Below are 11,212 nucleotides of genomic sequence, written 5' to 3'. Positions count from 1 at the left end.
CCGGTGCCGTACAAACCTCCCCATGATCAAAAAACCCAAAATTTCACCGATGGCACTAGCCTCTGAGCCACGTGTTGATCAGAGAAGTTCTCCACAGTGAAAGGCAGTTGCCTCACAACCTTGAGGACTGTGAACTGCTTTTAAAAATATATCTGTCACACCAATCTGTCTTCCCTGTTGCATCTGTGGCCCATTGAACCCCTCCCTGGAGCCGCAGTAATTGGATTCATTGCAGAAAGGCATCCACGCACAGGAAGTTTCTCGTTAATATTACTGCAAGGAATGGGTGGAGTGATTAGAACAAAGATGCAAAATAGCTGCTATCAAGAGTGTGGATCAAAGAGGAGGTGATGAATGCACAGTTTTGGTTGCTATTGCTTTTGAAAGACAACTGAAGGGAAAACAAAGCAAAACACACACACACACACACAAATTGCTGTAAGTTAAAGCTATTAGTCTGGATTCTCAGTCCACCAAGTTCAGTCATTCTGCACTGTTTAAAACAATTCCCCATTAAGGAAAATAAATCTTTTTCTTCTCCTCTACAGGAATATAAGTAGCAACTCAAATGCCTCTTCCTTCTTCCTAAAGTGAAACTGAATCTCTCACTGTGTATCCTGGGTTTTCTCCTCTGTTCTTTAGTTCCTTTTCAAGCATGTGTTTTTTAAGCAAGATCTGTCTTTTTTGTTATCTTTGTAACTCATTCAATAGCATAATATGCTGTATTATGCTGATATGTATTATGCCGATTTTTACGGCACAAAAACCAGTAAGCACAGATTTAAAATGAAAGGCAGTAACAATAAATGGTAGGAAGAACGGAAGCTTTTTGCCACTCCAATTTGAATTCATATTCATGTTTCTGAATCCATTGATACTATCCTGAGCAGAGAGGCAATGCCCAAGCACATTCTTGCCATGGTGTGCTTCTGTGAACACTCGGTGTGATTAGATGTGCTTCTTACAGTTTTATTCATCCCTAAAAGGAGCTACCTTCTTTCCACATCTGAAGTATTGCAGAGTGAAACCTAAGCCTCATGTACAGCTACAGCAAAACGCCAGCAAGGACTGGATTTAAAGTTCTAGCAGTATTTGAGTTGCTGTGTTTAAAGGGATGTGAGTGTTCTGGGTCTTCTAAGAGAAAGTAAGCCACGCAGATGTTCTCTCCTTTATTCAGCCTTTCTGTGCAGTGAAGATGCTACTATTTCCTGACATCATGAGGCTGTTGAGGGGCCAGACAGTATAGAAAACCCAGACTGACCAATACAGGTCAATGTGAATGAATGCATGCAGTTTTCTTCCGTGTCAGACAAGGAAAACCAGAGCACAGAATATTTGCTTTGGACTTCGCTGACTGACGTGCAGTATAAATTCTTCACAGACTGTCTACAGTCTTGGGGTAGAAAGCTGAGTGCTGTTTCTATTAAAGCTCTACATGCCACCATCCAGCTGGACAACATACACATATACAACTTAATGGTATACAGCAATAACACTGGGGCTTTTGTTACTTTTGCTTTTAGTTGGTCTTATTTGTCCATCATGGGATAATTTCTGGCTAGATAGCTAGATAGACAGTGAATGCCTAAATAAGAAACTTATAATAGAAACTGGCTCTTCAAATCACTCAGATTTTAAGGGTTGTAAAAATCAACTCAGAGCCCATCTTTGGTACATACAAAGTTGGGATGGTTGTTCCCCATTTACATAATCTCACCTTTATTTACACTGAATTTTAATTGTTGTTTTATTACCTAGCCAGTTATTCTACAGTCTTCACAGGAAATCCTTTGTCACACTAGATAACATACTGTTGGCAGCAGCAAGGCTGCTCTGCAAGGAAAGGTGAACGGGGAGTGTAGAGTGACAGCAAGGCAGGCAGGGACAGTGTCCTCCTCACTGACAAGTCATGGTCCCATGGTGCCTGAGCAGGGCAAGCAGAGCAGGTCCGGTGGTGGTCACCTAGCTCAGCCACATGCCAGTGACCGGCAGACACAGGTCTATGGTGATCTGAGGCCCAAGGTCAAGCCAGGGAGTCAACTCAGTGCATCATGGTCTGTGTCCAGATCAGTGAGGTGCATGGCCATGCAAAGGCATTCTTGCAACGTAGCTCAGACAAAGACTGAACTTTGCCTCCTCACTCCTAACTCCATTTTCAGATCACTTCCAAATATTTGAAAATCATGTGCCAGAAGAGACCCCATAGATTGCCAGTGGTGCTTTCCCTTTACTCTTCAAAACATTTATTTATGCAAGAGGTACTTATAGCTTACTGTTCAGGCGTATTTGATTAGTTCCTTTGTGAGCAAAATAGGAGACTGCCAAGTAACACCTGCATAGATGAGCGTCAATGGTTGCATGGTTATCCACGTCTCCCCTGGAAGCCATGAACCTGAGCTTTGTGGTAGGAAGTTTATGCTGCCTAACACCACTGAGCAGCAGAGCCTGTTAGCTTAGACTGAGCGGCCGCAGCTGTCAAGCTCTTGAATTTGGTAGGAACCAGTGTTTTGTAGAGCTGTGTAGAGGTCTTATGGGTTTTTTGTTTGTTTTTATCAGTTGCTAAACCTGTATAAATTAAATCTGAAATAGAGATGCTAATTTAATTAAAGAATACTGAACATTTTGTGAACCAGATTAAAAAAAACAAACCACTGAAAGATTTGTTTAGGCTTTAACTTTGCCTGTGAATCAACCACAGCTGCTGAAATAACCTGTTTCCTGAGTGTTATGGTTGATGCTAAAATGATTTGAAGGATTGCTAAATGTAGTGAAACTGGAACACTAATCTGCTGAGGCTCAGTGAAGCTTTTTAGGTCCATGTTTTCACATGCATCTTACTGAGTCTTTACATTTGGTGAACATTAAACTCTTTGGGGAGGGATGTGGGACAGTCAGTTCCAGCTTGCAGGCACTTACATGTTGCATCTACATGTCATGCTCCCATTACAGTGAGTGGAGATCTAGTCAATACAGCTAATGGAGTCTAGAGAGGGATTCAGATGATTAAATGAGATGCCTCTTTCAAAATAAGCCAAATAGCTCTACAGTTTCCAGTGGGATTAAACATAAGTGCCCGGGGTATAGAAGCATCTGCACAAGGCTGGCAGATATGACATGGGGCATATGGGAGATCTGTGCCCTTCTGGAGAAGCAGCTGAGGCTTGGACAGGATGCCTTACAGCATCTCAGATGGCAACAGAGCAACTGAACCAAGCTCTTCCATTTAGATGCCTATACGTATCTATCTACAGTCTGGAGCTGAATCCAACCCCTGGGATTTGATTGCTAAGAAATGTTAAATCATTATGCTGGTTTGTCTAAAAAAAGTATCCAGAATCTCCCATAAAAACCATTGTTTTTCTTAACAATGTTTTTGGTTTTGCTTTTTCCCTGCGTTCTTACAACCAGCAGTAGTACAGAAATGTTATTGTTAGATTCAGAAATCCAAGTATTCAGACACACGGCTGTACTCCATCGATCGTGAACGGACCGTCAGTATGGAACTGTAGACAAATCTGCAGAAAGAAAATCTTGTACCCTTTCCTTGCATTAGCGAGTGTGTAGATGAGGGGACTTAGCGCAGCAGCTTTTCTGTCTCCATTTTTTAGAATGCTGCGATTGCTCTGGTTTTTGGAGGTCACATGTGGCTACTCACGCTATCGTGACAGTATCCTTTTCAACTGAGTCTTGAGAACGCCTTCTGCTTGAGAAATCTAGTACAACTGAAATAATAAAGCATGAAGTTAAATTTATTTTTGATGTGACTTTGCAGTTATATATGCAATGAATTTGGTTTGACAACTTCACAGTTCATGTGGCTATTGTCCATATGGACCCACACTGGATTCCTACCAGAGCATAAGCATAGGGATTGTCAGTTGAGTGGTGTAGACATGGACATGAGTCCACCCTCACCTCTGTCAGCGTAAACAGGTACTATTGAGGTAGTTTATCTTCAGCTTCCTTTTGCCTTCCCACATTGCCTTTCTGTGACTGACTCCCAGCCCATGTCTCTTCATTAAAATTGGTCTCATGACCTATTGCTGTCAAATACAGGTCTAATGAGTATAAACATTTAAACCAAAGTTAATTTCTACAGCCAGAATTATGCAGATACATAGGGCAGGCTGGGTGGATTACACTTCACAGCCACACAAAGAGGTGTTATTAAGTCATAGTAAGTAGGAGAGAAATGTGCACCTCAGAGTTGAGCAATACACCTAGTGAATAAACTACAGAATCAAAATAATAAACTATGACTCTCCAAATGCAAGAATAATCAAGCACACGAAACCACAGATAATAAGGCATAAGTGCCTGCTGCATAAAGGCACAGTGCCATTTTTTACATGTCTTACAAACTAAATATATTGTACTATGCTAATGGGCTGGGAAAAACAATACATTAACTGTCTCCTGAAATGATTCTGAAATACAAAAAGCCTAAGAACTGTGCTAAATGCAAGTCGTTTTATCCATAAAGTTTTTTTTCTAATTAAATGACAGCATTTAAGTGTGTCATTTTTATATTAAGCCTCAGTAGCACCATGGTATATACTATTCTGTTTCAGAAATGGCATTCTTCCAAAATGTGTGATCATCTGAAAGGTTAACTGATCTTTCGTAATTTGATTTGTCAACTCTGTATCTGAGACAGAAAATCAGCTCAGTTTGCGAAAGAACTGTCAAATGTGTTCAAAATTAAACACATACTTATGGAGTCCCCTGAACTGGAATAACACCCTGTGCTCCAGGACTGCACACAGATCCTGGCCATCAAAAAAAGGCAGGCTTGATTATTTAGTGGTTCTTTTTAGCATGTAGCTATTGTCATCATGGTTTATTAGTAATTTTTATTTCTACAGGTCTGGTATGGCCTCTAGTGGCTTAGATATACCTAAACTTCATCGTGGTCCTGGCACCAAAAGCTCTGAGAAGTGCAAAGTGCTACAGGGCAAGCTGTATGAAGCAGTGAAGTGACAAGGCCTGCAAAGTCTGGGTGTGTTTGACAGTTCTGTGAGGGAAAACAAGTTTCAGCAAACCCCATCATATATTTCTTGCAAGATTTGTCATGCTTATAACTTTGAATAAAAACACCTTTGCTGGCTTAAAGGAAAAATGTTTCAATTTTTGATTTGTTTTAACCTCCATCCTGTGTGTTTTTAAAAGAGAAGCTTTTACATATAACATTTTAAAGAGAGTTTTATTTAAAGACTAAAAGTATGACACAGTAAGTCATTAATTTTTAAAATTAGTTTCCATTTTACAGGTGGTCACATTGTTGTCTTACAATCTGAGCGAAAGCTTTTTCCTTGACTATGGAAGTGTCCACTTTGACCAGGGCTTTCATCACAACTTTCCCAACATTCAGGTGCACTTTCACTGGCAAAAAGTTCATTTTGAGACCCTGCAGAATAAATAATGAATATTAGAATCACCAACAGCAGTCCCCTAGAACACAAAATATCCTTTGTCATTCCAGAAGAAATGCGTTTATGCTATCTTATTAAAGAGCTCTTCAGCTTTTTTCTTCAACTGTTGTATCATACAATATAATTCAAAGCTTCCTGACCAACAGTGTCAATATTCTTCAGCATTTCTAGAGACCTGACAAGCTGGTTTTGCTTCTGATTTTGAAGAAACATTGTTAATTTTTCCGCATCGCTGTTTTTCACATACATTGAGTGTTTTTGAAGCATCACGGCACAAAGATTAATTTTATTGTGTAAACTTAAATCTGTCCTTTGGAGGGTGGCTTTCATTTAAACATTTGGTAAGTTGGTTGCTGTCATTCCAATCCATATAATCGGCATTTGGTTAAAATTCTGGTAATCAAGACAACAGCAAAGCATAAGTCCTCTCTCCTCCCCCACTTTTCCCAGTCTGTTTCACCCCAGGTTTTAAGAGGATAATAGGCTTATAACCTGTGTCTCCTAAAAGAATCCCAATTTGGAAACTTTTTGAAGGACAGTTTTAAGAACTGAGGGCTGTTTCCATAGTGGTGTCTACTGAATTTTCCATGGCCAAAGAAAATGAGTGAAGGACTGGATTGGAGAAGGACATATTTCTCTCCATGAAGACATCATTTGTCCTCTGGTAGTCTCAGGCTTGAAAAACAAGCAGCTACTTTCTAATATTATTTTATATGTGATAGTTGGCTTTTTCAAAATATAAAAATATTTACCTACGTGGACAGAAAAGACTTAATTCTAAAATTTTCTGTGGTAGGAACGTTTAAATCCAGATACCTGTAAGAAATCTTTCAGAATTAACTCTATGTTGCCTGTGTATGTGTGTAATGACAAAGTTGCAATTGGTTATTTGTTCCAAGAGTTTTTAAGCTGGACCACGCATTTATATTTAGAGTAATAGTGTGACTACTTTTCTTCCAGAGCAGAATACATTTTGCAGTGTCTACATAAAACCAAATTCCTGTAATTGATATACTTGATAAAAGCATTTTCATTTTATTAGTTCCACAAGAAGAGCCCATAATGTCAACTGCAAAATCATATTTATTTTATTGCTGGGAAACAGTAGCTCGTTACTAAGAGGAAAGTACAAACCCCCAATTACACCACACAAAATTCTTGGTCATAACTGATAATACTTTTTCATCACAACTTACCCATTTGCTCATACGAGGAATTACTGAAACAGTGTTTCTACTGTGTTTTTGAAAATCCAGTTTAACTTCTAAATTTTAATTTCTTGGGTGATAGCCCTTTTATTATAGGGCTACCCAATATAGGAAAACCCAATTCTATGTTTTTTTTTTTCCCCTCTGTACGTTTGTTTGTTTGTTTGTTTGTTTGTTTGTTTGTTTGTTTGTTTGTTTGTTTGTTTGTTTGTTTGTTTGTTTGTTATTACAGACACCTAATGTGCCTCCTTTTTAGAGTTGTTTACCCTGGGTCTGCATAAGATTGCTGTCTCTTTTAAACTGACAGCACCACTGATTTTTTTCAGCTGTGGTGCTCAGAGTAATATATTTAGGCTAAGGTGAAAGGGGTTCCTAAGCCCATGGGCAGGGGTTGGGAGAGGCCCCAGGGTGGGCAGGCTGGCTGAGTAAGGTCCAATAGTGTTCTCAGGGCCCTGACACCCACCTCTTCTCTGAACAGTTCTGGCCACCACACCTAATAATGCTTGTTGGAAGTGATTTTTCTTTTTCCAAGTAGGGCTACCATTTTTCTGTGCCATACTGTACATCCTCTAGAGAGGAAAAAAATCTTCATAATAATTTCCTGTAGGAACATCACTTCTATTAAAAATAATATTCATAAATCTGACTGGCATTTCCATATTTTTTTCCAGTCTGAAGTTACATCTTAGTACTGCAAATATTACATTGAAGATCCATCCTTTCACTCTGTGTGTTTTCAAGCTTCCGTGTCTCATTCGCAGAAACTCAAGGACAATCTTCAGATGTAAATTTTTCCAGATTTTTCTCTCAAATCTCCTGAGGCACAGCAAGTAAGCCTTGGAAGATAAGTAGAAGAGTGTCGAAAGCCTCTCAGTTGAGGAAATTCTCCTAGCACGTGACCGTTTCATTGAGAAAGGTTTCAGTGGTATTTCATTGACATCTTGTACTTTCAGGGTCACCTCCTCTGGTTTACTGATTACTCCTTTAGACAGGTGATCAAGATTACGTAGAAAAATGGGTTAGGACAAAACAATCAAAGATTTAATGGAAACCCCGAAGTTTAACTTAAGCACATACAATGTTCCTTTTTTTTACTTAAATAAAATCAACCCCAGTTATCTTAAACATTTTCTTTGCAAATCTCTACAGGAATTTAACTGGGGTGTATGGCATGTGAACAAGAGTCTATGCAGCAGCATGAAGCACCAGAAGTAAATGGGACAGCAGGGAATGATGCATGTGCAGCAAGTCACAGATTAAGACCAACCATGAAGTGCAAGAAAGAATACAGGTAAGAATGGGGAATTGGCAGGATTTGGGTGTAGGCCCAAATGTACTAAGTCCACGCCATACAGAAAGTCCCATAGCACAGATCTGGAGCAACAGTAGTACAATACAACTCAACTTGACCCTGAGGTTTTGTCAAGAGAAAATACAAAGGATACCAAAGATTGTGCACCATTGTCACCACTCAGGATGAACACAGAAAAAATGATAAGGGCTTGATTGTCAGGGCACGGCAAGGGCTGACTGCTTGCTAAGAGCCAGGAGCTAGGTATGATAACACAGCCCCTGAGCAAGGGAGCAGGGCACATTCGTGGGTGGCAGCCAGGGTCAACCAAGAGTCCAGCTCATCAGACAGGTTTGTGGTGATGAGGCAGTCCAAAGTCAAACTGGGAAATCAATTCTCTGTTCAGGGTTAGGGTCAGGATTGGGATCGGGATCAGGATCAGGATGAGGATCAGGCCTGATGACCATAACCAGGGTCAGATATAGCTGTTGATGACTGGGCAGGTCCACAGTGATGAAGCAGGTCCCAGGTCAAGCCAGGAACTCAGTCTGCAGCTCAGAGTCCCCATCAGTGGGGTCTATGGCCAAGGACAAGCACAGCTGTGGCTGAGCTGGGGAACCAACATGACAGATGACCCAGGGAGCAGCTGAAATGGGGCTCCTGGGCCCAAGGGTGGGGTGTAGGGGGAGGCCACAGGTAAGGCTGGTCAGGGCCATTAAGGCCTACGAGTGCCCTCAGGGCCCAGACCTTTATACTTGGTGACCCTTTGCCTCGTTGTCACCATAAACAACCCTGCCCAGACACATATATGTTTGTGCTTATGAGAGGGAAAGCCTCAGTAAGCATGAGAGTGAAATCTATGTGAGAATGACTGCTACTGAAATCAGTCTTGTTTAAAATTAAAAATTGCCCCCTTCTTCTATGTGGTCTTGGACGGAGCCTTGTTACATTTATTGCTACAGCCACACTCTCTTCATTTCTCCAAATTGCAAGTAAACAACCGTGCTTGAATCTTTTGTTAGCTTGTAAAAGCGAATTTTTCTTCTCTCTCTCTCAAGCGTTTCATTACTCAGAAGGATCCCTGGTTTTGCAACAGTTTTAGGGATAGTACTATTACAAGACAACTGAAGTAGTCTTGCACATTGTAAACAAATAAAATTTAACATGTTAACATTTCTTCATGAATATAAGGGAAACTTTTACAAACCACTGTCCATTTCTCAGGCAAGCCCCTCAGGGTGAGAGGACAGCAGAATAAACTGAAGGGCAGCTTCTGGCCCTTTGCAGGCTCCCAGACCCCCAGCATGGGGCTGAGAGGCTCTCCGGCATTTTACCTTCTCCTGTGGGACACAGGACAGGCTGCTTTTGACTTTCTGTTTTTCCTTTCCTGGTATATGGATCTTTTGGCTAATGATCAAATAAATAATTAAAAAGCATCAGAAACATATAGACATAATTAACAGTATTCCTCATGATAGCAGCAAAAAATGTTATAGAAAAATCCCATCCTATTTCTAAATAACTTTTCTCATTGAGGATTTATGTCTGTAGTGACTCACAGACCACTGCTGCTGTTCTGCTATGAGAGATCAGCCTGTAGGCAAAACATAGACCAGGTGAGCAAAGACAGCATGTTCAAACACAACACTTATACCTGCACATTTACTTACAAAAAGGTTAATCTCACTACAGTGCTGCAACAGCAGAAATTCGACACAGGAGGGTTTTTGTTTGTATTGCAGGTGGACAGACAGAAATGCTTAAAATGGCAGCTGAGCCCTTGGATGGTCTGATTGTGTTAGACTGGGACCTTGTTTTGCATGTCAAGTTAATGTACTGCAATTGTGGGAAAGATGTAGCACCCCCCAGAAGCACATCCTTTGGGGTGGAAGAGCACCTCCTGCAAATAGTTTTTCACCAGGTACTTCTGGAAAAAAAAAATTTGTTTCAAGAGTTAAACCTTCAGTATCCTTATTAATCTTAACAGCAAATAAACCCCTAAAGAAAACTATTGCATTCCAGGCTGCACCTGGGAGGAGAGATCCCGCTGGGGCATATTTAATGGAGATTTTTCCAGCCCTTCCTGAAATTAGGAATGTAACGCATTTTAAAGGGAAAACAAACATTTCTATGATCACAGGATTCCCTGATGTCAGAGAGGAGGGAAAACATCTTCAGTGATACACTCAACACATGTATGGCAAAAGCGGAGCTAATTAGGAGACACTCCCTCTTTCCCTTGGCTTTCCAGAATTCCAAACCCTCATCAGAGACAGTAATTATTTTGGGAGCCTTTCACTGTTCCCCTTATCAATGTGTTTACTTCCTTCTCATGACATTGCATAAATGCTTGTAATTTTCTCTTCTTGATGTGGCACAGTAACTCTGCAGCCTGATTTTGTTTTTAATTCTGTGTGCTGATGAAGTGCTAAAACTGACTCAGCAAATAATTTCTGACGATGCAGACCTTCCCCGTAGGGAGGGGTTAAGAATCGGTGCACATAAAGATAGCGTAATATAAATCTGCGGTTGATTAAACCTAATTACTTTGAGAGATATGTGCTTCTGATAGAGACCACCCTTATACCACCCAGTGTAAAACAACTGTGCATGTTTGTAGTTTTCCCTGTGATATTCTGCCAACCCTTTGCACGGTTCAAGGCTCTGAGCCAAGGCCTTTACGATTGACCACAGCTGTATTACGAGGGGTCAAAACACACATCAAACAGAGCTTAAATCCAGCATCTTAAACACCCGGCCCACCAAGCATCTTTCAGCTACTTTTTGATTTTTCTAAATGTCAGTTTTTCACTGTAATGAATTAACAAATAAAGCATCAACAGACTTGTCATAGAACTCTTTCCCTAATCCCTCACCAACGCCATATGGCCAAGGACAAAACATACGACAGGACTAAGCACACACTCCTTTCCAATTAAGGCTTTTTTAAAAAATGTTTTTGTTTTTTTTCATTTTACAACCTCTATCATAGAGCACATTTTGCATGCCGCATTTTCCATGCTGCACCAAAAAGCTCATTTTTTGGGTTGTATTACATGAAGCGTGATTTTTCTTCAACTCTTGTGCAACCTCTTTACCTTTCCACAGGCCGGGGAAGGCCCGAAGCCCCGCACGCGCTCCCTGGCGGCCGGGCCGGGCCGAGCCTAGCCGAGCCGAGTCCCGCCGAGCTGAGCCGAGCCGAGCCGATCCTAGCTAAGCCGGGCTGGGCCAGGCCCGCCCCCGGCGTCGCGGCCTGCTGACGCGCTCTGCCTGCGCCCAGC

At 41.1% G+C, this 11,212-nt stretch overlaps 1 long non-coding RNA gene across 2 annotated transcripts; it reads right to left on the bottom strand.

Moving 5' to 3' along the window:
• Positions 1–5,175: 5,175 nt before the first annotated feature.
• Positions 5,176–11,210, bottom strand: LOC135311556 (uncharacterized). Of its 2 annotated transcripts, none has more exons than XR_010371213.1 (2): positions 11,030–11,210; positions 5,176–7,622 (listed from the first exon to the last, which is right to left on the bottom strand). It is a non-coding gene; the product is annotated as an uncharacterized LOC135311556 (long non-coding RNA). The 2 variants fall into 2 exon arrangements; XR_010371214.1 differs by having other exon boundaries at positions 5,176–5,407.
• Positions 11,211–11,212: the final 2 nt, after the last annotated feature.

The sequence above is a fragment of the Phalacrocorax carbo genome, chromosome 1, assembly GCF_963921805.1.
Source record: "Phalacrocorax carbo chromosome 1, bPhaCar2.1, whole genome shotgun sequence".
In the NCBI taxonomy this organism is placed as follows: Eukaryota; Metazoa; Chordata; class Aves; order Suliformes; family Phalacrocoracidae; genus Phalacrocorax; species Phalacrocorax carbo.
This window is presented reverse-complemented; position numbering and strand designations above follow the sequence as displayed.